Source organism: Prionailurus bengalensis, chromosome B2 (assembly GCF_016509475.1).
Source record: "Prionailurus bengalensis isolate Pbe53 chromosome B2, Fcat_Pben_1.1_paternal_pri, whole genome shotgun sequence".
NCBI lineage: Eukaryota > Metazoa > Chordata > Mammalia > Carnivora > Felidae > Prionailurus > Prionailurus bengalensis.
In genome coordinates, this window is record NC_057349.1 from 53,810,348 (window position 1) to 53,835,791 (window position 25,444).

Below are 25,444 nucleotides of genomic sequence, written 5' to 3' on the forward strand. Positions count from 1 at the left end.
CAAAGGAGAACACAGACTTAAAAACAAGTGATGCAATGAAGGGGACATAAAGAAGTATGCTCAGCAGACATTATGGGGCAATGGAGGAGGTGGTCTGCTCATGGCAGGAGGAGGGGAGAATCCACTGTGTAAGAAAAGCCAGGGTCACAGCAAAGCAGTCAACAAGGTCAAGGGCAAGAAAATGGCCACTGGTCAGAGAAAGGAGGATGCATAACAGCACTGAAAATAAATGATGAGCCATGAATCTAGAGATGGGATCAGAAATTTAAATAAGGCATTCTTCCATTTTCCCCTTATTCACTCCAAGGTGACCCTGATGTTTTGGAGTTTTTTTAAAAGAAGGCTAGAGACACCCCCCCCCTCAGGTTTCTGAGTGCTAAGTTTATTAAACCTATTTAACTGAGTCAGTGGAAAGATACACTCTCCTCAACCCAGTACAGTTATGTCTCACCTCAGATGTAAGTGCACTTGGAGAACTTAAAACAGAAGACACAAGAGACACAAAACATAAAGTACCAGCACCCAAGATTCTGTCATGAACATATTTATGATTCTGTTATTAAAATGCAAATATGTGATATATGCAGGGTCATATAACAAAAACTGTATCAGTTCAGAGTAGGTAACCTCAGCAGGCACTGGCATCAGAATAGGATGGAAAAGAGGAGCAGATAAGAGGCAGAATTACTTAAAGACATAGTACAATAATTATGGGATTAAAGGGCACCAGAGACACACTGCCTATTTCAGTTTGGTTTGGACCAGCTTTTCTCAACCAGACCAGCTAATTCAGCATCAAACATCATTTTCTGAGTCATTCTGGATTAATTTAATAAAATAATCTCCTAGTATATGATACCAAACTAGCACCAGTATCAGAGAATCTCCTAAAGGGATGCCACCAAACTTTAAGAAGCAAAAGCCAGACAAAACAACAGAAACTTATAAAGGCTGATGTAAAATGCTATAGGAACTGTTCCAGAGTTCAGAAAAAAAACATGGGAAACCTAAAACTTTTATGAAGCAAATACAGCATTGAAATAGAACCCTGACATAGGCTACCCAAAAAGAGAAAACCTCAGACCAATCTCATGTATAAAGATTAATGCAAAAATCAGGGGCGCCTGGGTGGCGCAGTCGGTTGGGCGTCCGACTTCAGCCAGGTCACGATCTCGCGGTCCGTGAGTTCGAGCCCCGCGTCAGGCTCTGGGCTGATGGCTCAGAGCCTGGAGCCTGCTTCCGATTCTGTCTCCTTCTCTCTCTGCCCCTCCCCCATTCATGCTGTCTCTCTCTGTCTTAAAAATAAATAAACGTTGAAAAAAAAATTAAAAAAAAAAAACCCCAATAGTTCTGTGTTTCTGAAGTCTTGGTTTAAAAAAAAAAAAGAAAGAAAGAAAAACCACACAATCATCCCCATTGGCACAGAAAAATCACTGGGGCAAAGGATTCGGAAAACAATCTGGATCAAAACATTCAGTAAGACAGGAATAGATGAGTCACAGACTGGGTCCTTTCAGGAAAGCAGAAAGCTCATCAGCTCATCAGCTCATCAGCAAGCTCAACAGAGGGGACTGAATAAAGGGAATTGGTGAAACAGGTGTTGGAGGACTGGAAGAGCAAAAGGAGGACACTGAGCTAACCTAGACATAATAAATGCAGCTGCCACCCATTAGTTGGGGTGAGGGTGGGAAGAGATTAGGTTACATGAATGTGGGCGCTCAAAGGAGAGGCTCCACAAAGCTGGAGCTCAGAGGGTGAAAGGGGCACACTGTAGAGGGGCCATTAGTTCCTCAGGGGCTCAGAGGAGGAAAGTGCCTCTCAGTTGGGGCTCATTCCTCTGAAGAGGGATCACTGCCTGGCTTCGGCTGATACCTATGAGGGGAGGTGATGCAGCTGGTTCTGGCATTCCTGAGAAAAAGCTGGAGGTCTGAGGTGAACTACCTTTACTAAAGGGCACCTCTGACAGGAACAACAAGAGACAGGAAGTGCTTCTCCCTCCTCCCAACTTCCAGACTCCCTCTAGTGCCCCCTATTGACAGATCCCAATAGGAAGCAGCTGTCAAAGGCATCTGAGAAAAGTAGCCTGCAGAGTCCCGGACCCTAACTCCAGGGACTATAGTATGTAAGGTCAAGGTGGAGCTGAAAGAACAGAAAATAAATTACCAGCACAGATGGATGGTCCTGAAACATAATAAAATGTATTTATTTAAACCCAATACCCAGCTTATGCTTACCAGGGAAATACCAAAGATATCGTCAGTAAAGTCAGGCACTGGAAAAGGATACCTACTGTCATTACTACTATTTAACATTTTCCTGGATGTCCACACATACCAATGAAATAATAAATTCACAATAGGAAAAGAGGATGTACAATAATCTCTACTTGCAGGGGATATGTTTGGGGGTTTTGTGGGGTTTCTTGTTAAGATTTTATTTTTAGTGCTTGCTTTGGCAGCACATATACTATAAGATTTTATTTTTAAGTAATCTCTACACCCAAGGAGGCTCAGCCCTGAGATCAAAAGCCACACATTCTACTGACTGAGCCAGCCGGCACCCCCAATGATATGTCTGTATACCTGGAAAACACAAAAGATTCCACTGAATCTACAGTGATTCCACTGTATTACAAACAGTAAAATAGGTAAGTAAGCAGACTATAAGGTTAAGATAATGAAACCAATAGTTTTCATATATAGAAACTACAAACAGAAGATATAATGAAAAAAAGACCCACTTTTAATCACAACCGAAAAGATAAAATACTGGAAATAATCTTAACAAGAAATGTGGGGGAAATACATGAAAAAGACTCTTCCACAAAAGAAGAGTTTAAAATAGAAAAGCATAGGGGCACCTGGGTGGCTCAGTCAGTTGCGCATCCCACTCTTGATCTCGGCTCAGGTCATGAACTCAGAGTTCGTGAGTTCAAGCCCTGTGTCAGGCTCTGCATTGACATCATAGAACCTGCTTGGAATTCTCTCTTTCTCCCTCTCTCTCTGCCCCTCTCCCACTCGTGCTCTCTCTCTCGAAATAAATTAATTAATTAAAAAATAAATTAAAATAGAAAAGCATACCAATTATTAGATGGGAAAACTCAAGATCACAAACTCAGTTCTCCTTTAACAAAATTTACATTTAACATGATCTCTATAAAAATACTAATCTTTCTCTTAGAATTAGACAACCTTGTTCTAATATTCATATAAAACAGGAAAAAATAAAAACAGCAATGCAAAGGGTGCCTAGGTGGCTCATTTGGTTAAGTATACAACCTGTAATCTCCACTCAGGTCATGATCTCATGGTTACTGAGATCGAGCCCAGCACTGCACTGACAGCACAGAGCCTGCTTGGGATTCTCTTTCTTCCTCTCTCTCTCTGCCTTTCCCCAGCTCTCTTTCTCTCTCTTTCTGTCTCTCTCTCTCTAAAAATAAATAAATAAACTTAAAAAAAAATAGCCAAGTAAAAGAACATCCCAATAAGAGAGGACATATTATGAAGCATCAGTAATTAAGACAAACCATTATGGAAGGCCATATGATAGTATTTATCAAAATTGAAATACATAAATCTTTGACACCATAATTCTCCTTCTGGGGGTTCATCTTACAGACAACATTTGCACACATGTGAAATGTGTTTTATATTTAAGCATGGTTTGTAATAAAAGATTAGAAAATTCCCAAATGTCATAAATAGGGGATGATTAACTAAATTATATTTGTATCAAAGGGGATGCTATGCACCTATAAAAAAAATTAGAGCACTCTCTATAGAAAGTTCTCCAAGATACATTAAGCGGATAAAACAAGATGCACAACAGTGAATACAGCACATTACTATGCATATGAAAAAGGAGAAAAACAAAATATATATTTATTTCCTTGTAAAAAGAAAAATAATAAAGGATTCACAATAAACTTAGAACAGTGGTAATCTAAGATTTCCTAATATATGAGGAACAAGAATGGCATAAGAATTCTCACTGATATATTTTTATTTTATATTTTAATTTTTGAATCATGTGAATGTTTTACATGCAAAAATAAAACAAAAATTAAAATAAATAGGCAATTAACCACAAATACTGCCTAACTAAATCTTTAAGTTCTACAGAGAAGAGATACCAGCATACAAAAAGTTTTTCCGGTTACTTTTTTCCATTCTCCTAGTCCCATTACTAAAATCCCATGTGCAAAGCCAGAAAAAACAAACAAATAACAACAAACCCCATTTACCCTTTGATTCTATGCACAAGTATAGCAACTCTCAGGAAAATGCAGGTATAGCCAAACAAGAGAAAAAAGAAAACATGAACACTAACTTCAGTGAATGACAAATTTCTCCGCGAATGATACATCACTATAAGGAAAGAGAGTTCCACAAAGGCAAGGGCAGGTCTTATTCAATCTGATTTTATTCCACTTAAGCTTCTGACAGAAAGGCCTCTCTCAGTCAGTTGAGTTCACTCTTCTAGTAAGACCGAGCCCTTCAGAATTCGTGGCCCAGAGTAAACTGCACTCCAGGCTCTGGTGGTTCCTGGATGGATGAGGAAAACAGGGAAGGGAAGTGGTGATGGTTTCAGAACCTCTGGCCTCATCTCATAAATCTCAGTACCCAGTCCAGGGGCCTGTGTCGTATCCTGGTTTTGCAGGGCTCTGATTTGGGGATCTACTAAAGTAGTTGCAGCAAAGGTATCGATTAGCTAGATTTCAGCTGCTAGAAGGATTTAAAGCAAGAGCTAACAACGTTGAAGGGGCAGCTTGAAGGAAACCCAAGCATATCTCCTTCCCTTTTACAGGTGGTCCCTCAATTGTACCGAACGGTTTTTTGAAAACACAGAAGAAATAAAATGTGCAAAGTCACACTGAGAGACTTAGGTTTCTGGCCTGGAAACCAAAATATAAAATTAAAAAATCCTTAGTTATAGCTCCCCTTTTGTATACAATTTTGAAGTAGAGTTCCAGAATTCCATACATTTTCCTTACTTTTGCTTTTTTTTTCCCAAATAATAAAAGACTACATGGAGGGTTAAAATTGGTGAGCATCCATTTGAGACTAAGAATCAACTCTTGCCTCACATGATTTTTTTATATCTTCGCCTGAAGTTCATTAGCTGAATAAAACTTAATTTCCTTATCACCATCATTAGTATTTCCAATGTTCGTTCATGTATATAAAAAAATACCAAAAAAAGCAGTAAAATATCCAAATAATTGCACAAATGCTGCTGAACAAAGACATTAATATTGCTGAAACTGGTTACAGTCAGGCCTCTCTCAAAATATTCCTTTGTCAAGATTGAATGACATAATCCGAAACCCTGGCATGAAAACCTGTTTAGCGATGGCATTAATATACTATATGAAAGGGAAGGTTATACACAGTCAGAAATCTGAACAGACAAAGCAAGCCTTTCTATTGTGGAATTCAAATATCAGACACTTCCTGCTGTCTCCCTGTCAGTCTTTTATAACCTGGAATGAATTAAGCTGAAGTGATTATCCTCTAATTATATCTAGCTGCATTCTTCAGTATGGAAATGACATTCTGATGGGAGGTGAAGACAGACGTTTGGGGAAGAAAGGCAAAAGGGATTTTAGAAGCTGAGGGGAATTCAGGGGTAAAGCAAGCCCAGGTGAGACCTTGAAGAAAGTGTTCTGAGAAGCCAAGAAACAGGCACCTGGAGGAGCAGAAGAATGAGAAAAAGGGAAGTGGGAAAACAGCAGAACCAAATTTCAACTACTCTGTGTTTTCTCAAATATGCCCTAGTGACTCCAATTACTTTACCCACTTAAGCCCACTCATCCATTCATCAAATATTTACCAAACATCAAATATTCAACAAATAGTAAGTACCCATTCTGTGCCACACGCCACACAAGGCTGTGGAGACAAGATAAAAACTACAGTTGACCCTTGAATAATATAGGTTTGAACAGCGCAGGTCCACACGCAGATTTTTCTTTTTTACATTTTTATTTAAATTCCAGTTAGTTAACACAGGGTAATGTTAGTTTCAGGTATACAATACAGAGATTTAAACACTTCCATACAACCCCCAGGGCTCATCACAAGTGCACTCCTGAATCCCCATCACCTATTTCACCCATTCCTCCCCTTCCTTCCCCTCTAGTAACCACCAGTTTGTTCTGTATAGCTAAGAGTCTGTTTCTTCTTCTTCTTTTTTTAATGTTTCTTTTTATTTTTGAGAGAGACAGAGACAGAGCGCAAGTGGAGAAGGAGCACAGAAAAAGGGAGACACAGAATCTGAGGCAGGCTCCAGGCTCCTAGCTGTTAGCACAGAGTCCGACGCAAGGCTCAAACTCATGAACCACGAGAGCATGAGCTGAGCTGAAGTAGGACGCTCAACCAAAGAAGCCACCCAGGTGCCCCAAGAGTCTGTTTCTTGGTTTGCGTTCCTCTCTCCTTTCTTCCCCCCTTTGTTCATTTGTTTTGTTTCTTAAATTGCACATATGAGTGAAATCATATGGTATTTGTCTTTCTCTGACTGACTTATGTTGCTTAACATAATACTCTCTAGCTCCATGCGTGTTGTTGCAAATGGCAAGATTCTGTACTTTTTTATGGCTGAGTAATATTCCATTGTGTATATACCACATCTTCTGTATTCACCCGTCAATCCATGGACACTTAGGCTGTTTCCATAAGTTAGCTATTGTAATAATGCTGCTATAAACATCAGGGTGCATGTATCCCTTAGACTTAGTATTTTTGTATTCTTTGGGTAAATACCTGATAGTGCCTTTGCTGGACCATAGGGTAGTTCTACTTTTAACTTTTTGAGGAACATCCATATTGTTTTCCATAGTGACCACACCCACCAACAGTACAAGAGGTTCCCCCCTCCTCCACATCCTCGCCAACACCTGTTGTTTCTTGAGTTGTTAATTTTAGCCATTCTGACAGGTCATACAATTTTGTTTTGTTTTTTATATACAGCACAGTACTATAAATGCATTTTCTCTTTCTTGAGTTTTCTTAATAACATTTTTTCTATGTTACTATAGGGATACAGTATATAATACATATAACATACAAAATATGTGTTAATCAACTATTTATTTTATTGGTAAGGTTTCCGGTCAACAGTAGGCTATTAGTAGTTAAGTTTTTGAGGGGAGCCAAAAGTTATACGTGGATTTTCAACTGCTGTGGGGGTTGATGTCCCAACCCCTGCATCAAGGGTCAACTGTACAGAGCGCCTGCCTTAGGAAGACAGATGTGTAAATCCCTACACCTAGTCCTACAGAGGAGAATGTTTGAGAGAATTAAGTGGGGATTGTGAGATAAAGGAAGGAAAAAGGTGATGTTCAGTCCTCGTTTTTAAGTAGGAGTAGGAGTTCACTACACACACACAAAGAGTAGAGGAATTCTGGCACTGGGAAAAGTAGGAGCACACAGAGGAGGACAGGGAACATTGAACAGCTGGGCCTTGTTTGTGTTTAGGTAATGTACGCATTAGAGGTAGGGTGGAGCTGAGACTGAGAAAGGGTATACTGTAAGCAATGGGAAGCCGTTAAGCAAAAGGTGTGGAAGATCAGATCTGATTATACTGTTACTAGCTACACTACACTATACTATACTATACTATACTATACTATACTAGCTAACTCTGCTAACAGTACAATAAAAGGTAAACTGCAAGCCAGAACCAAGGAGACTGGATAACAGACTATTTTAAGAGCCAGTTCCTACACTGTCTCTGGCTTATGAACTTTACATTTGTCACCATTGCATTTTATTTCATTAGAGGCTCATCTTCTCTGTTATTGCCCTTACCGAGTGATTTACAATTTATGCTCCAAACAACATACATTTTTAAGAGTGAATGGGAGCACTAATCAGGTGGGATATCAAAGCAATAGACATAAACTCAAACTTTCCATGGCAAAGAAGGTGATAAAATCTCTCCATCACTGGGAGTTACGAGCATAACACATATTTTGATCCTAGAAAAATGGCAACTCTTGACTTCCCATTTACTTTTTGGGGTTTTTTAACTACTTTTTGTATGCTCTGAGTTTACAAACTCTAGCATGTTGGCTGTAAATGGTTCATCTCAGCTGGAGGCTAGTTTACTAATTTGTTGATCAACAGCCCACGAGCTGTCTCACTGTGGCACACATATAGTCTCCGTTATCAAAATGGAAAGATCATCCTTTTTGACTATCCCGGGTTGGTTGCCCTTGCAAAGGAGGATGCCTCCAGGCTAGCCCTTCCAAGGTCATTTAACCTGCACTCAGGAAACATAATTTGAATACTAACCTTAAAAAGCATAATTAGGAAACTATATTTGCTTACAGAAAATCAATACAGGATATCCCAAGGCCAAATATTGACATCCACTAAAAGACTTTCCTATTGTTTCTTTTTTTTCCTACTATTTCTTTGAACAATATAGATAACAAAGAATTACCATATATCTAAAAAGATTTTTTTTTTTTAGTTTCCTGGATTATTCCCATACACTCTTGCTATCAGTTTGGCAGTATCTGTTTTTCTAAGCTACACACACTAGTTCAGCTTTAATTAAAAGCCCTGTTGCCATAGTTTCTCAGAAAACAGCTCAAGGCATGCTTGAGTCCATTATTTTCTTGAGGTTTCTAGAGAAATTATAATGTAGCAGTAGCCAGCCAAAATTTCCTAATTTTACCTCCCACCCAGTACAGCATATGATTCAGACATATAGCTAGATATTCTAAATATTTTAAGAGGGTCTAAACAACTAAGAATGTTATTTAAAATTCAGCCTTTGGTTTCTTCTGTTCTTCTACATCAGTATTGTAACCAGCAGACTACAGCTAAAAGAGCAGACCAAGGGGGAATTCAGCCCCTCAGTCTGCATCTGACTGCACCTGTGGAAAACACCAGCACATTTTTCTTTCTAATAATAATGGACAAAATGCACTATATTTACAAGTTATAATAATCATATTGCTTCATATATTCTAATAACTCAGAAATTTAAATTCCAATATGCTTGAAAACGACCTCTCAGAAAATAGATTAAATATTGTAAATTCACTCATTTAAGAATTTCAAAAATTAGTAAGTGGAGCTCAGAGATCCATATTTCTTAAAGCTAAAACTTGATCCGATCTGAATCCCATCTTGTGTTCAGATGGCAGTTATCACTGTCTGTAAGTCCTAAAGAGCAAGCTCAAAGGTTGCTCTGAGCTTTCAAGGTTCAAAAATGTGAATTAACATTGATCCCTATGAATCTTAGAAGAGGCAAATGCCAGTTCAGCTTGCTCTAATTCAGCCCCATTCCTCTGATGGGTAGCTATGAGCATGGACTATGCAGGTAAAAGGACCAGAGTTGGGGGGCGCCTGGGTGGCTCAGTCGGTTAAGCGTCCGACCTCGGCTCAGGTCACGATCTCGCGGTCCATGAGTTCGAGCCCCGCGTCAGGCTCTGGGCTGATGGCTCGGAGCCTGGAGCCTGCTTCCGATTCTGTGTCTCCCTCTCTCTCTGCCCCTCCCCCGTTCATGCTCTGTCTCTCTCTGTCTCAAAAATAAATAAATGTTAAAAAAAAAATTTTTTTTTAAAAAAAAAAGGACCAGAGTTGGAATTTCAACTTGGAACAACCTCTGTAGGACCTTAGGCAAGTGATGATTAAATGAGATAGAACATATGTAAAGATAGGAAAGCTCTCAGGGAATGGCAGCTATTACCATTTCCCCATCTCTGACCCAGGATGTGGGGCAGGATAAGATCTCACTATTTCCAGGAAAGCCTAAAATCACCCTGCCCTTTTTGACTATTAATTTAAGAGCTAATATAAACTACTTGATTACTGATTTTCTTCAACTCAAATATTACATAGATCATTTGACTTCCTCATTCTCTAACACTAAGCATCCTTTTATTCTCTTTTTTCTATACAAGATGGACAGATTCTAAAAACTATCTGAGAGATAGTAGGACCATATTTCCAGCCAGGAGTATAAGGAAGTAAAAAAATTCCCTATGCATGTTAGATTTGTAGGTACTTGCTAATGAAAAAATGCAGGGTGAATGAATGAAGTTTCCATTCATCACAGCTATGTGTCTCTTTACGTTTCAATCGATAGGTTTATATATTTTAAAAAATCACATACATGTACTATTTTCATGGATCCTCAGAATATCCTGCAAAAAGAACAGTTATTACTATTTCTGGTTTACCAAAGAAGAAAGTAAGCGTTGGCAATATTAAGTGATTTATGCTAGGGAAGCTAAAGAATGGGACTTGTCCTCAGGTCTTTTTTATTTTTTTAAACATTTGTTCGTTTATGAGAGACAGAGAGCACAAGCAGGGTAGGGGCAGAGAGAGGGAGACACAGAATCCTCAGCAGGCTCCAGGCTGTCAGCACAGAGCCCAACTCGGGGCTCAAACTCACAAGCTGTGAGATCATGACCTAAGCCAAAGTCAGACACTTAACCGACTGAGCCACCCAGGTGCCCCTGTCCTTAGGTCTTTTAACAACTAAGTTGGGATCATGTCCACTATACCACTTGACTTCTGCAGCCCTATTACTGCAGCATGGTAAAGACAAGCAGAGATACATTGCCCCAGGGAGTTTTTGTAGCCCCATATATTCCCTGAATATGTATGTCTTCACTGTTAAACAAACTTGGAGCACATCAGCGTCCATGCTGTAAGTAAAAGATATGAGCTAGAATTTCCAGTTGTACACTATAGATTGAGAATAACTTTATGAATTACTATCTCTCCAAGCATTACTGATAATATACAGGAAGTTATCTACAACATCTCACACCTGAACCATAGTGGGAATTAAAGCTCAACTCACCTCACCCTGCCAAAGGCATTACCCAGGACACATTTTTACCTGGCAGAGATTTTTGAAAATGATCCCAACCGTAACTAGACAAAGATACCTGGTTATCTTAGTGCAGGACTTCTTTTTTTTCTTTTTTTAATTATTATTATTTTTTTTTTTTAGAGAGCAAGCACAAGCAAGGGGAGGGGGCAGAGGGAAAGAGACAAAGAATGTTAAGTAGGCTCCACACTCAGCATGGAACCCACACAGGGCTAGATCCCACGACCCTGGGGTCATGACCTGAGCCAAAATCACGAGTCTAGACACTCAACTGACTAAGCCACCCAGGCGCCCCAATACTGCAGGATTTCTTAACTGGAATCTATCTCTGCCCTAGGAATTCACACATGAGCATTAAAAGGACCTCCTTAGTCACTTGCATACGTATATGCAAACATATATGTCTATGTATCCCTAACATTTCTGGAGATATAGACCATAGATTTCATCAGATTCTTACAATGTCCCTCAGAAGTTGAGATCCCACAAGAGGACTTCAGAACAGTAGAAATAGACCTCATTATTATAAATTAATTATTAAACTTTTAAGTTTCTTTTTTCATTGCAAATTTCTGTTATATTACATCACTTTTGAAAAGCCAGACAGTTTTGGGGCGCCTGAATGGCTCAGTTGGTTAAGCATCCATCTCTTGATTTCAGCTCAGGTCATGATCTCACGGTTCACAGGAGAATTGGGCTCTGTGCTGACAGTGTGAAGCCTGCTTGGGATTCTCTCTCCTGTCCCTCCCCTCCACTTGCTCTCTCCTTCAAAATAAAGGAACTCAAACAAACAAAAACTAGATAGTTTCACCAAATCTTCTCAAATATATTTGGGATTCCTTTGGGATGCCCTTTAGCAGCTTTTAAAACAAAAGGCAGTTAGCTACACTCTACATCCGTCTGAAATGCTTGAAAATGTCTGCTTTCTCCTCCATACAGTTCACTGCAGAATGGGTAGTGGCAGGAATTTACTTATTTAACGTTTGTTTGTTAATGATTCTCCAGAGTTGGCCAGTTAGTTACTTAAAGCTTGTTAATGGTCTACTGCCTAATTCTTAATGTGAGAATTCTATTCTCTGTGTAAATAACATCAATAACATGATAAAATGTATATTGTTTTCTCCAAAATCTGAGGGGTGTTCTTTAAACTCAGTCTATTTCGTTTCCAGAAATTAGAAGGAAATCTAGAGAACACATCAATCTGGAGAATGATGAGATTGATCAGAAAAGAAAAGAAACTTTTCCAAATGAAAACATATTAAAGTTACTAAAAATTCTGTATGATTAAATAAATGGAATCTGCAGTGTTACATGAGTTATACGTAGCAATACACACTTCATTTTAGATGGCAAAATTCTACAAGATTTTCCAAAAAACAAATAAATAAAAGGGAGAAAAGCAACAGGCTTAAGGTGGAAGGAGGATAGACAAATTAAAAACGTATCAGGGTTTTGAGTACAGTAAAGTAGAATAAGCATATGTCTCCCCTTGAACACAACTATATAACTGAACAGAATGCACAGAGCAACTAGCTATCTGAGGATTCTGAAAAGCAACTAGTAACAAGGAACTTGAAGGAAAACTGCCAGAACTCGAAGTATCACCAAACTAATCATGAGTTTGCCATTTTTCGTCTCCAGTATCCCCCAGACTGAATGCAATGCAGCTGCACACCCTGAAACCCAGAGCTAGGTACTGAGGATCAGAGACAGAGAACTCCAAGAGAAGACCCCTTATTCTGACTTGCAGAGTGAGGAAGGGAGTGCAAAAATCCCCCCATTTTTTCTCCTAACTTCCAGCCCTCAAGCAATCCCACTGGCAGTGACATTAGAAGTCCCAAAAGAATAGGAACTAAAACTCTTAGGAAGGAAACCTTCCTCTCTGATCCCAAGACAGTGGGGTCAACTCTCACCACTTTATATTCTCTCTGTCTTCCTGCCATTTAGCCCTGGATGCAGGCATAGTCACAGAAGTATGCAACAGAACACACACTTTTTAATGAAAGCCCCAACTTTCTGACCAGATAGAAGAAAAAAGAAATCTGAAAGCACTGCCAACTATACAGAAAGACAAAGAACTAAAGGGGAATACTATTAAGCCAACAAATTAGACAATTTAGATGAAATGAACAAATTCCTACAAAGATACAAATGATCAAACGGACTCAAGAAGAAATAGAAAATTTGAGTAGGCATATAAAAAGTAAAGAAATTGAATATTTAATTTTAAATTGATAACTTAAAATAGTCCCACAGAGAAAACACCAGCCTCACATGGCTTCACTGATGAACTCTACTAATATTTAAAAGAATATCAATAATTCATATAAAATAAAGAAAAATTCTAAATGGATCAGAGACTACATGTAAGAATCAAAACTCTAAAATTTCCAGAAAAAAAATAACAGAAAATTTTCATGACTCTAGGAGGCAAAGAATTCTTAGATATGATATCATAAAGGAAAATAATTGATAAATTAGACTTAACAAAAAAATTAAAATTTTACACTTAAAAAGGTAGCACTAAATAAATAAATGAAAAGACACGGTGCTGGAACTCTGAGCTGTCAGCTCAGAGCCTAAAGCCTGCTTCAGATTTGTGTCTGCCTCTCTCTCTGCCCCTCCCCCGCTCATGTGCTGTCTCTCTCTCTCTCTCTCTCTCAAAAAATAAACATTAAATAAATAATAAAATCAAGTTAAGTCATTAATCTGTTCCTCTACACAATTGATTTATTTTGAGAACATTATATAAATGTTTGATTCTTATATGTAGGACATAACCCATTGTTCATTATTTTTGTTAAATCCTATATAGCCTTTTACCGTTTCATTGGTATGTTTCATTCATTTATATGTATGTGATAATAAATATATCTGATCTTCAGTCTAAAAAAAAAGATGAATTGTACAATGTTGAGGCAGAGACAATGAATTATGAAGGCAGCCCAATTACAGTAACACTGACAACTTTGAAAATGTCTGTACAGTCAATGATTTCCTTTGGGTGCTTTGGCATAACACCACCTGTGGTCTGTGATTCAAGGCTGTGCATTTCTGTGGATAGCATTTAGTACTATGTAGGAAGATGCACAGTCAGAAGATGAAGAGGAGGAAGATGTGAAACTCCTAAATATACCTGGAAAGCGATCTGTCCCTGGAAGTGGTAGTAAAGTTCCACAGAAAAAGGTAAAACTTGTTGTTAATGAAGATGATGATATGATGGAGAGGAGGAGGAAGATGATGATAATGATGATGATTTTGATGAGAGAGCTAGAGGGAAAACCCCAGTAAAGAAATCTATATGATATATTCCAGCCAAAAATGCACAGAAATCAAACCAAGAATGGAAAAAACTCAAGACCATTAATACCAAGATCAAAAGGTTAAGAATCCTTCAAAAAAACAAGAAAAAAAAAACCCTTAAAACACAGAAAGGACCTACTTCCATAGAAGACATTAAATAATGCAAAATGCAAATAAGTTCAGAAAAAGGTAGTTATCTTCCCAAAGTGGAAGCCAAAGTCATCAATTATGAGAAGAATTGCTTTGGATGACTGGCCAGGTGGCATATTCAAGATCTCTGGCAGTGTAGGAAATCTATTTTTTTTTAATGTTTATTTATTTTTGAGAGAGGGTGAGCACTAGCCAGTGAGGGGCTGAGAGAAGTGGTTACAGAGGATCTGAAGCAGGCTTTGTTCTGACAGCAGCCTGATGCTGGGCTCGAACTCAACTCAAGATCCGTGAGATCATAACCTGAGCCAAAGCCAGCCCCTTAACTGACAGAGTCACCCAGGCGCCCCTGAGGAAGTCTCTTTTTAAACATTTTTTTAATGTTTATTTATTTTTGACAGAGAGAGAGAGAGAGAGAGAGAGAGAGAGACAGAGCATGAGCGGGGGAGGGGCAGAGACAGAGAGGGAGACACAGAATCCGAAGCAGGCTCCAGGCTCTGAGCCGTCAGCACAGAGCCCAACGCGGGGCTCGAACCCACAGACCGCAAGATCATGACCTGAGCCAAAGTGGCACGCTTAACTGACTGCGCCACCCAGATGCCCCAGGAAGTCTCTTTTTAACAAACTAAACAGTTTGTTAAAATTCTCCCATCTTGGGGCACCTGGGTGGCGCAGTCGGTTAAGCGTCCGACTTCAGCCAGGTCACGATCTCGCGGTCCGTGAGTTCGAGCCCCGCATCAGGCTCTGGGCTGATGGCTCGGAGCCTGGAGCCTGTTTCCGATTCTGTGTCTCCCTCTCTCTCTGCCCCTCCCCCGTTCATGCTCTGTCTCTCTCTGTCCCCAAAATAAATAAAAACGTTGAAAAAAAAAAATTTTAAATAAATAAATAAATAAAATTCTCCCATCTTATTTCACTGCTGTGAAAGTTTCTATCTGGCTGTCCTTTTTATGATGCAGAGTGAAAACTTTCCCTACTATGTTTGATAAATGTAGTCCAGGTTCCATTGCCAAGACTGTGTTGTCCAAAATGCCTGTTTAGTATTTTTTTAAGTAGGTTTCGCACCCAGTGCAGAGGCCAACGCGGGTCCTGAACCTACAACCCTGAGATCAAGACCCGAGCCAAGATCAAGAGTTGGATGCCTAACTGACTGAGCTATTCAGGCACCCCCAAAATGCCTGTTTAATTTTTAAAGATGGAAGTCCATGCTTTGCTTGGTTTTAAGTATGTATGGAATGTTACAACAGGATATTGTAGTAGTGGTGGTCAGACAAATGGAAATGGTGGGAGACAAAAAAATACAGCTGAAATACTCAGTATTTTAATAAAATAATAAAAATTAAAATGGCCAGGGTGCCTGGGTGGCTCAGACAGTTGAGCGTCCAATTCTTGATTTTGGTTCGGGTCATGATCCCACCACATGGGATTGGAATTCTCTCCTTGGGATTCTCTCTCCCTCTCTCTCTACCCCTCCTCTGCTCTCTCTCTCTCTCTCTCTGTCTCTCAAAATAAATAAATACACTTTAAAAAATAATGTAAAATAAAATAAAAATGGCCAAAGATTTGAACCATATGAACATGAAAAGATGCTCAAAATCATTAGTCATCAGGGAAATGCAAATTAAATTTGTAGAATACCACTTCAGACCCACTAGAATGGCTATAATTAAAAAGGCAGACAATAATAAGTACTGCCAAGGATGTGAAGATACTAGAACCCTCATACATTGCTGGTGAGAATATTAAATTGTATAGCCACTTTGGAAAACAGTTTGACAATTTCTTTAAAAATTAAACATAATTTTATCATATAAATAAGCAATTCTACTCCCAGGTATCTACCTAAGATAAATGAAAACATATGTCCACACAAAGATGTTAAGCAAATATTCATAGCAGCATTATTTATAAACAGCTAAAAACTGAGCGGGGGGAATTCAACGTCCATTAACCGATGAATGGATAAACAAAGTGTGGTATATTCATAGAATGGAATGCTAATCAGCAACAAAAATGAACAACAAAGTACTAAAATATGCTACAACATGGATGAACCTCAAAAACATTAAGCTACATGAAAGAAGCCAGAGGCAAAAAGACTACATGTTATATGATTCTACTTATATTCAATGTCCAGAAAAGGCAAATCTATAGATACTGAAAGTAGATCAGAGGTTTTATGGGGTGAGGGGTTGGTTGGGGAGCCTAGGTGGCTCTGTTGGTTGAGTGTCCAACTTCAGCTCAGGTCGTGATCTTGAGGTTCATGAGTTTGAGCCCCGCATCAGTCTCACTGCTGTCAGTGCAGAATCTGCTTCAGATCCCCCATCCCCTTCTCTCTCTGCATCTCTCTCTCTCTCTCTCTCTCTCTCTCTCTCTCTCTCTGTGTCTCTCTCAAAAATAAACATTAAAAAAAAAAAGAACCACTATAGGGTGAGAGGTGAGAAAAGGAATTAAATGCAAACAGGCATGAGAAATCTTTCTGAGGTGATGGAAAATATTCTAAAACTGGAAATTATATGTCAAAAAATGTTCAAAAATTAAGCCAGGGCTAGAAATTTCAGGTGGAAGTAATTTACATATATATAAAATCTGAGATATTGGAATAGGCTGTCCAGGGAAAACAATAGAAAAACCTTAAAATGAGTGCTTTGAGGAGTGTAGTACACAAGCAAACCAGAGAGAAATCAAAAGATTACCTATGGTAGATTGCAAATGTGACCACAATTCTCTGCATCAGGACTCTTATTTCCCCCACTCCCTGTGACCTGCCGTGGCCAAAATAATGTGTGAACAGAGGCACTACATATGTTCAGAGCCTAGACCTCAAGAGGCTTCGCTTATTCCACATCTGGAACCCAAATCTAGCCACAAGTGAACCAACTTGGGTTGCCTTACTGGAAGAGGAGAGACCTGTCGAGGAAAACTGAATGTGCCTGAGGCAGACCAAAGACACAGGAGTTCTGGCTGCAATGAGCCAAGCCTGACTCAGACCAGAACCACTGCCCAGCCAGGCACAGCCCAAACTGTCAATCTCTACCTCCTAGGCACAGAAATAGAAAAGGGGTCAATGAGATTGACTCAGGTCTGGGAATTGTCAAAGTCACTGGTGGCAGAGCAAGTCACTGCAAGAGCAAAGTGAGAATAACAGTAAAAACTTCTTTATACAGTCAGCTAAGGGTCTGTACTGAGCAGAAGGGCAAGTGAAGTTAAGTCAGATAGGCTGAAAGTTAGGAGAGACTGAGACCAGAGGTCTTGATGAAGGTAAGGAAGAAACTCATCAGGAATATGTGATGAAGTACAGAGAAAGGAGGTTGTGTAATCAGAGATATTTCAGAATTCAAGATCTGGGAGTTACAGCAGTTCTAAGACATGATGAAATATGCTCAGGATGGAAAACTGAAGGCTATATATAGACATTTGTCCATTTCATCTTCATTGTCAAGTTGTGTAGAATAAAATTGTATAGAATATTCTCTTAGTCTCTTAATGTCTGTGGGTTCTATAGTTACAAACTCTCTTCCATGTATCACAACAGTGATTTTTGTTTTTCTCTTGATCAGTCTAGCTAGACATTTAAATACTTTGTTGATATTTTCAAAGAACCAACTTTATTTTCTCTGTTGTATGTTTTTTCTCTATTTCATCCATGTCTGCTCTTTATTATTTCCTTCCTTCTACTTACCTTGTGTTTACTTTGTCCTTTTTATCCCTTAGCTACTTAAAATTGAAAATTTGTTCAGATTTTATATCTTTCTTCTTTTCTAATATAACCAGTTAAAGCTATATGTTTTCCTCTAAGCACTGCTTTGGCTGCATCCCACTATTTTGAGATGTTGTGTTTTCATTACCATTTAGTTCCAAATATTTTATGGCCCAGAATATAGTCTGCCTTTGTGAATGAGTCAGGTGAGTATGATGTTCTATAAGTATCAGTTAGTTAATGATAGTTGATGGGGTTAGTAACATCACCTATATTTCTATTGATTTACTCTATGCATATTCCATCAATTGCTGAGAAAAGAATGTTAAAATCATCAAGCATGATTACAAAATTGTCTATTTCTCCCTCTATATTTTTTTAAGATTTTATTTAAGTAATCTCTACACCCACCATGGGGCTTGAACTTATAACCCTGAGATCAAGAGTCACATGCTCTACTGACTGAGCCAGCCAGGTGCCCCTAAAATTACCTCTAAATTTGGTAATTTTTACTCCATGTATTTTGAGGCTCTATTATTAGATACATACATGATTATGTCTCCCAGAACATTTAGCCCTTTTATCATTATGGAACATCCCTCTTTACCTATCTCTATTTGCCTTGATACCTATTTCATCTGATATTAATATGGCCACTGTGACGTTCTTTTCATTATCATATGCATCATTTATTTTTTCCATCCATTCACTCTCAATCTAACTGGGTCTTTAAGTAAATCTCTTATAAACAGCATACAATCAGATCTTACTATGTATCCATTCTGATAATCTGTCTCTTAGTTGGAGTGTTTAGCCCACTAATATTTAATGCAACTATTAATATGGATTTAGGTCTAACATTTTATATTTTATTTTCAGCCTGTCCTCTCTGTTTTTTTGTTCCTTTGTTTCTTCACTCCTTCCTTCTTTGGATCATTTGGATATCTTTTAGGATTCAATTTGGGTTTATCTATCAGATTTGCATTGTTTTTATTGGCTATTCTGTGAATTATAATGTGTATTCTTAACTTTTCACTCTACTTAGAGTTAATATGCCACTTAATATAAAATGTAGAAATGTTACAATCATATAGGGAGTCCATTTACTCCCCTGTACTGGTCTATACTATATGGTCAAATCTCTATATATACATCATACATCCCACAATACAATGTTACAATTCGTGCTATAAACAATGTATTTCAAAGAAATTAAGAGGAATGAAATAGTATTATATATTTGGTATTTCTGATCTGATGCTCTTTATTCAAATTTAGCACCACATTTCTCAAAACTAGTTGAGCAGAGATTACCAAACCACATTTGGCCCTCATGTGGCATGAACGCATAAATTACACATTAAAACTGCCCTAATCTTTTCCCTTAAGATCATGACAGTTAAAACAATACCACCTGAGGGGTACCTGGGTGGCTCAGTCGGTTGGGCAGCCAACTTCGGCTCAGGTCATGATCTCACAGTTCGTGGGTTCCAGCCCCGTGTTGGGCTCTGTGCTGACAGCTCAGAGCCTGGAGCCTGCTTTGGATTCTGTGTCTCCCTCTCTCTCTGCCTCTTCCCCACTCACACTCTGCGTCTCTTGAAAATAAATAAATGTTAAAAAAAAAAAATACCACTTGACACCAATGTGATTATAAACAAAACATAAAATTCTGGCACTGGAACTGAGTGACAATACTGGTGATAAGGTATATTGATTACAAGACAATTCAGAATATACTTACATTGACTTTTCATTCTATAAATTGGAGTAAAAACATTAAATATTAAAATTTTTGTTCAAAACTCCCACATCAAAGTATGCAAATCCCTTCAATAACAAACAAAAATGTCAGGGAATATTTTCAATTCATTTTTAAAAGTGCCTGAATCTGTATTTTCAAAGTAAACACACGATGTTAACTAAGGCATAACTATCTGAAATAAAAAATGAAAATCATTTTAAAAAATGAAAACCATATATTTCTCTTTAAGTAAAATGAATATTTGGAAATACAAGAATATTTGGAAATATTCCAAATATTCCAAATACAGGAATATTTGGAAAGTTACAGAATCCATGAAAATTGAGAGTTAAACTGACTTTAGAAAACATCAAATATTCAATCATTTAGCAAACATTTACTGAGCTTTATTGTGTGCCAGACAGTGAGCTAAGAACTAGGGACTTAACACTACCCTCAAGATACTCAAAATCTTGCAGAAGAGACAAACAAAAAACCTCAATTACTATTATGAAGAGGGAGCTAGGAAAGTTTCTCAAAGCAATGACTTATGAACTAAATTTTTAAGGAAAGTCAGAAGTTAGCCTTTCGTGCCTGAGTATTTTTGTTTTTATTGGCAGTGAGTGGGCAATGAGAGGAATGGAAGAGAAAGAGAGGCTTTCTCAGCTGGAAATAATATGGACAAAAACAATAATCCTAAAAGGTCATGGTCTGTTTCAAGAATTGTAACTGTAGACAAATGGTTAGAATAGAACTATCACAAGGACATCAGTATAGGGATCATTTTGATGTTATATTAAGAAAGTTGAACTTGGGAGGCACCTGGGTGGCTCAGTCAGTTAACCATCTGATTTCAGCTCAGGTCACGATCTCACAGTTCATGAGTTCGAGCCCCATGTTGGGCTCTGTGCTGACAGTGTGGAGCCTGGAGACTGCTTCAGATTGTGTGTGTGTGTGTGTGTGTGTGTGTGTGTGTGTGTGTGTGTCTCAAAAATAAATAACAATTAAAAAAAAAAGAAATAAAGTCGAACTTGGGGCTCCTAGCTGGCTCAGTCTGTGGAATATGCAACTCTTGATCTCAGGACTGTAAGCTCAAGAGCCACACTGGGTGCAGAGATTACTTAAAAATAAAAAATAAACCTAAAAAAAAAGTTGAATTACCTTGAAGGAAGTGGGAAGCCACTGAAAGATATTAAATAGAAGAGGAATATGGCTTATCCAACCTTCCTCCCTTGACTACCTCTACTACAGAAACTAGGAAAAATAAAAGCTCATATACCAAGCTTTCCTTTCAGATAGACTCTGACGCAGTTCTGACCTGTGAAGTGTAAGAAAAAACTTAATGTGAAAGGCTTCTGGCAAAAATTTTGATCCTGATGAACATCTTTCCTGTCCCTTCCTCTCCCTTCCTTGAATTTGGCCATGATGTCTGGAGCCATGCTAGCCATCCTGCAACCATGAAGCTCAAGCAAAGGCTGCAGCATCTCCAGACTTCTTGCTATGAGAGAATACAAATCCCTGTTTATTAATAATCCATTTTTATGTTGGGATTACTTGAATAAGATTGTCTCCCTGACTAAAAAAACATTTAAGAATTTGTATTTGAGAATGATCCTTATTAAATTAGTGTGTATGGACTGGGGATGAGGAGGCAGGGAGGCTGCTCTGGAGGCTTATTATAGGGCCTGAACTAAGGTAACCATAGTGGATGTAGTAAAGGAGGCATAGACTCCAGAGAGATTTAAAAGAGGACAGGATAGACAGGAAGGGATCTGTCATATCTTCCAGATTTCTAGTTTGAGCAGCTGCAGAGGGTAGGGGTGAGGGTAGTGCCACTCTTCAAAACAGTGGCAGTTAGGGTTTGGGACTGATGGGTTCACTGTTCAGTTTGAGATACCTATGGTACCTCCATGTGAAAATGAGGGAAAAGTCATTGACTGTCTGTATCTGGAGGTCAAGAGTGAAGTCTGAATTTGAGGTACAGATTTCAGAGTAACCATTATATGTAAGTAAACTAGAACAGTAAGTATGACTAGATCCTGCAAGAGGAGTTTGAATAGGGCAGGCAAAACTAAGGCCCCACACATCTATTAAGATAAAAAAGTAGGTTAGTTGTGGCTTAGGGCTGGGGGATGGAACTAGGAAGGGGGAGTGGGGAGTGACTGCTTACAGGTATGGAGTTTCTTCTGAGGGTAATAAAAGTGTTCTAAAAGTAAACTGTGTGATGGTCGCATAACCTTGCAGATACACTAAAACCCACTGGCTGAAATATTTAACAACTTGGAAATCATTGATGAGCTAACAATGAGTGATATTTTTTGTTTATTTTTTTATTATTATTTTATTATTATTTATTTATTTTGAGGGAGAAAGAGAGCATGAGCAGGGGAGGGGCAGAGAGAGAAGTAGAGAGAGAATCCCAAGCAGGCTCCATGCTCAGCACACAGAGCCCAATGCAGGGGCTCTCTCTCATGACTGTGATATCATGACCGTGAGATTATGACCTGAGCCAAAATCAAGAGTCAGATGCTTAACCAACTGAACTACGCAGGTGCCCCAAGAGTAAGTGATTTTTAGTAGCAGTGGCAGAAGCCAGATTACACAAAGTTGAGGAATAAATGAGAGGTGAGGAACAGAAGGTGACAAAGAATCTTTTTCAGGAAATGTTTCTTGCCAACAGAAGAGCTGGTGGTATAGGGAGGTTTGTATTGTTTTCAAAAGGCAACACAGGGGCTCCTGGGTGGCTCAGTCACTTAAGTGACTGCCTCTTGATTTCAGCTCAGGTCATGATCTCATGGTTCATGAGATCAAGCCCAGTGCCGGACTCCCTCGTGCAGAGCATGAAGCCTGCTTGGGATGATCTCTCTGTCTCTCTCTCTCTCTCTCTGTCCTCCCCCCCACCCTAGCTCATGCTCTCTCTCTCCCTCAAAATAAATAAACAAACTTAAAAACAAAAAAGGCAGTACAAATGATTCTTATGTGTTAAGGAAAGGAGCCTACAAAGGGGAAGCAAAAGAAGTTAACAGAGGAGGGGATGATTCATGGACCAACATCCCCCAAGAGCTAGGAAGAAAAGGAACTCACCACATAAGCATGAAATACTAGAAAGGAGGACAGATGGGTTGTCTATCAGACTAGGAGGAAAGTTTAAGATATACTTTGTTTGTAGGAGCCAAAAAGTTTATTGCTTGATGGCACTGATATTCTCTGTGAGTTAGGAGGAGACAAAAGTCACAGGCCGAGGGTGAAGGAGTAAGCTTGAGGATTTAAGGAGGACATAAACACTTAGAATAATTCCTATGGGAGACATATTTGCAAGGAAGAAGTTTAAAAGCAGAGACATATTTCGAATACTTTAAAAAACTGTAATATATTTCAAAAGCTGTTCAAAATGGGCTTGTACATAACAAATTACCTGCAAATTTATTATACTTGGCATTAAGATTTGTAATGACCACACTGAACACATGAGCAGGATGTCACAAATTCCCGGACATATGGTATCTGCAGTTAAGATACAACCCAGTGAGGGGCGCCTGGGTGGCGCAGTCGGTTAAGCGTCCGACTTCAGCCAGGTCACCATCTCGCGGTCTGTGAGTTTGAGCCCCACATCAGGCTCTGGGCTGATGGCTCAGAGCCTGGAGCCTGTTTCCGATTCTGTGTCTTCCTCTCTCTCTGCCCCTCCCCCGTTCATGCTCTGTCTCTCTCTGTCCCAAAAATAAATTTAAAAAGTTGAAAAAAAAATTTTTTTTTTTTAAAAAGATACAACCCAGTGATACTTGAGCACTGGACCTGAAAAACGTTTATCCTGCAAAAGTGCAGCTTCTGGGTGACCAGAAAAGCCCATACCCACTCATTTTCCCAGGCCCTCTGCAGCAGTGGACATGACTCTCCATTCTCCCTGAGCATACAAAAACAAAAAAAAAACAAAAAAACAGTGATAGGGCTGTTTTGCTATAGTTGCTGAGAAAGAAATCAAAAAGTGATTTTTTTGCTTCTCTTGAGAGGGCTCATAGCAGGTGCCTTCCTAAAGTGTTCAAACAAAATAATGTTATGCCAAAGTCCTTTGCTAACTGTCAAGTAGTATGCAAAAAATATTGTTATTGTAGCTGGCATCCACTTATATTTCTACCTCTACACTTCTTTTTGCAATCTCAGGAACCCTTTTTTCTAATCACATTAGCATATTCTGAGCTCTGAAAAGAGGCACATGCCTTCCTAAATCTTTGCCTATCCTCACGTGTTCTGCTGGGGGGTTGCTCTCATTTCCTCTCTGTCTTGCCAGATACCACCCAACCTGAATGCTTCAGTGTAAATATCACCGCCTCCTGCAAGGCCTTTCTGATCACCCTAGCTAGAAGCAGTCATTTCACCAGGACGATTCCAACCATTCCTTTTCTATACATAATTTGTTCCTTGGTATTTTTGTTAATTATATCTTTATCTTCATCTGCCTTAATCTCCTAGAAGGCAGGAATCATGTTTTACATGATGCCTTTTTAGCATGATGCTTTGCACATAGCAGAAACATGGCCTATTACTTCTGGAGGGGCTTCAGATATCATCTTCATGTTACCAGTGAACACCAAGTCTAAGTCTCAGAGATACTAAGAGACTTGACCAAGATCACCCAGTTAGTGGCACAGCTGGAACCCCAAATCAGGATTTTAAACTCTACGCTTACCTTCCTTTCTTTAAACCAATACTTGTTGTTAGCCTAGTTCTATTTTGTAATCCAAATCTCAAAAAAGAGTCACTCTTGAGCCTTAATATTAGACAAAGATTCAAACTTCTCTGGAAAAGCTTTTGTTACAACTTTTATCTAGATGCATTTAACTGGCTTGGATTGCACGGGGGAAAAATGGGTTCCTATTCTTTCTCCTTTTTTTTTCCTTTAGCATTCTGTTTGGTTGCCATGTAGCTAATACAAGGGTAAATTATATGGTAGTGGTGACTCTGGCATAATAAAGCTCTGTGAACAGGGTGAATTTGTCTTTTTTTACAAATGTATTGGCTGTACTTGTACACCCTAGCCTTTGATGCTCTTGCCACACTTGTGATTCATAGTTGGAAACAGCACAGCAGTTCAGTTACCGTAACAGAAGAAACCAGCAACTATACAATTTCAGCACTGATATTGGAAATGACCTAGAAGCAATCGTCAAGGACAGGGCTATACCTCAGACCTTCGGTTAGCCCTACTATCTAACGTCACACTTTGTACAGAACAAAAATGTAAATGTATTTATTTTGAAAATAACTGAGTGAAGCTAAATTAATACCATATCATGTGTAGACTTCAATTTATGACTGATTTAATTAGTATAAATTAATTTAGACCTAGAATTTAGTTCTAAGCAAAGAATTTATTTATAAAGATAATCCAATTTAAAAGAGAGCTAAATAATAAACTATCACTTTCTCTAATTCACTAAATTGGGTAATTCTCAATGAAATACACAAGTTTAACGAGAAGCTATGAAATATGATTATTTCGCTGACCATTCTTGCACAGTTTGTTAAAGGAACACTCTGAGAACATAATGAGGCCAAGAGTTTGTGTGGACTATCCTTTCATCTACGATAACTTGGATAATCATTGGAAGTCTAAAGGATTTCCCTAATTCAGCTTTGTAAGAAATTCACTCAATTTAGCTTGTCTCTTTCATTGAGAATGTTGAGCATATTATTCTCTGAGCTAT

At 38.7% G+C, this 25,444-nt stretch overlaps 1 protein-coding gene and 1 pseudogene across 12 annotated transcripts in view; one reads left to right on the top strand and one right to left on the bottom strand.

The window, feature by feature from the left end:
• Window positions 1-14,465, top strand: part of LOC122490219 — a 48,743-nt pseudogene extending 34,278 nt beyond the window's left edge.
• Window positions 1-25,444, bottom strand: part of DST (dystonin) — a 496,232-nt gene that overhangs the window by 465,545 nt on the left and 5,243 nt on the right. The window lies entirely within an intron of this gene.